This window comes from Arachis ipaensis, chromosome B06, assembly GCF_000816755.2.
Source record: "Arachis ipaensis cultivar K30076 chromosome B06, Araip1.1, whole genome shotgun sequence".
NCBI classification, from domain to species: Eukaryota; Viridiplantae; Streptophyta; class Magnoliopsida; order Fabales; family Fabaceae; genus Arachis; species Arachis ipaensis.
The window spans coordinates 67,663,430-67,665,843 of NC_029790.2; positions in this window are offsets into that span (position 1 = coordinate 67,663,430).

Sequence of the window (2,414 nt, forward strand, 5' to 3'; positions counted from 1 at the left end):
TACCTATGATGCTTCATTTAGAAAGCATGTTAGAAGAACACCTTCTGATCAATTGCTTGTATCTTTCCCAAGCTTCATAGAGGGATTCTCCTACCTTCTGTCTGAAGGTTTGGACTTCCACTCTAAACTTGCTCAATTTTTGAGGTGGAAAGAACTTTTCCAAGAAGGCATTGACTAGCTTTTTCCAAGAGTTCAGGCTTTCTTTGGGTTGTGAATCCAACCATTTCCTAGCTCTGTCTCTTACAGCAAAAGGGAAAAGCATAAGTCTGTAGACTTCAGGGTCAACCCCATTGGTCTTGACAGTGTCACAGATTTGCAAGAATTCAGCTAAGAACTGATGAGGATCTTCCAATGGAAGTCCATGAAACTTGCAATTCTGTTGCATTAGAGAAAATAATTGAGGCTTAAGCTCAAAGTTGTTTGCTCCAATGGCAGCGATTGAGATGCTTCTCCCATAGAAGTCAGGAGAAGGTGCAGTAAAGTCACCAAGCACCTTCCTTGCATTGTTGGCATTGTTGTTGTTTTCGGCTGCCATGGCTTCTTCCTCCTTGAAGAGCTCTGTTAGGCCCTCTATAGATTGTTGTACTTTAGCTTCTCTTAGCTTTCGCTTCAAGGTCTTTTCAGCTTCAGGATCAGCCTCAACAAGAATGCTTTTGTCCTTGCTCCTGCTCATATGAAAGAGAAGAGAACAAGAAAGTATGAAATCCTCTATGTTACAGTATAGAGATTTCTTGAAGTGTCAGAGGAAAAGAAGAATAGAAGGAAAAGGTAGAAAGAGAAGAATTCGAACTTATCAAGAGGGATAGAGTTCGAATTGTTGATAGTGGAGGAGTGTTAGTGATGTTAGAATTTTTTCTAGTAAAGAATTTTATAAAAATAGTCGCGTTGTAGATATAGTTTCTAAACCAACAGAAATCCCTTCGTACAAACGTTTTGGTTGTCACAAGTAACAAACCCCTTAAAAATTGATAACCGAAGTATTTAAACCTCGGTTCGTCTTCTCAAGGAACTGCAGGGAAGTATGTTCTTATTATTGGTTATGAAGATTGTAAATTGGGGTTTTGAAGATGAGGAACAAGTAATTTAAATGGCAAGTAAAATAAATAAATAACTGTAAAATAAATTTTTGGCAAGGTATGAGAAATTGGAAGTCCTATCCTAGTTATCCTTATCAATGATGATGAAAATTGAATCTTAATTCCACTTAGTTAACCTTTACTTAAACCAAAGGAATGTCAAGCAACTAATTAGTTTGATCTTCAAATCCTAGTTACTTCCTAAGAAAAGATTGGGATTATTGAAGTTCAATTCAATTAGCAAAGGTAACAATTATCAATCATGTTGAGTTTGATAACTCCTGAGTTACTGATTTCTTAACCAAGACCAAAGGGGAAAAAGTAGATCTATTCGCATAAAAATGTCTTCATATTGGAAGCAACAGTAACATAAATAAAAGAGAGCAATAATAAACTGAAATACCTCAAATAACATTAATAAAAACAATCATCTGTAACATAGAAAGGTTCCTAATTTGAATTGAGAAAATAAGTAATTAAAAAGGAATATTGAACCTGATAAAAAAGGGCAACCATGAAAGCAAGAAAAATCCTAAATCCTAATCCTAAGAGAGAGAGGAGCGACCCTCTCCCTAAAAACTACATCTAAATCATGAATAGTGAATAATTGGAGACTCTCCTCGAATGGATGCATTCCCCCACTTTATAACCTCTGATCTGTGCCTTCTGGACTTGGATTTAGGCCAAAAAGGGCTTCAGAAAACGCTGGGAGCGTTTTCTGTAATTTCTGGTGCGTGGCCTCTGTCACGCGTCCGCGTGGGTCACGCGGTCGCGTCATCTGAAGTTTTCCTTGTCATGCGATCGCGTCAATCATGCATCCGTGTCATCTGTGTTCTGCTTAAGGCGCGCGATCGCGTCAATCACGCGGTTGCGTCACTGCCATTTCACGCTAGCATGCGGCTGCGTCGTCCATGCGATCGCGTCACTCCCAGTTTCTTCAAAAACTCCGTTTTATGCTTTCCTTCCATTTTTGTATGTTTCCTTTCCATCCTTTAAGTCATTCCTGCCTTAGAAGATCTGAAACTACTCAACACACGAATCACGGCATCGATTGGAAATAAAGGGTAATTAAAATAATTATTTTTAAAGCATATGAAACATGTTTTTTTTCACATACATCACATAATAAGGACGGGAAAGTAAAACCATGCAACTTTCATGAATAAGTGAGTGAATGATTGAATAAATCACTTAAATTGGGCACAAAATATATCATAAAATATGGGTTTATGAACCTCTCCACACTTAAACAATAGCTTGTCCTTATGCTAAATCCAAGATAAAGAGTAAGGTAAGGTTGAAGTGGTGGAATCTCATGCAATGCAATCTATTCTAAAT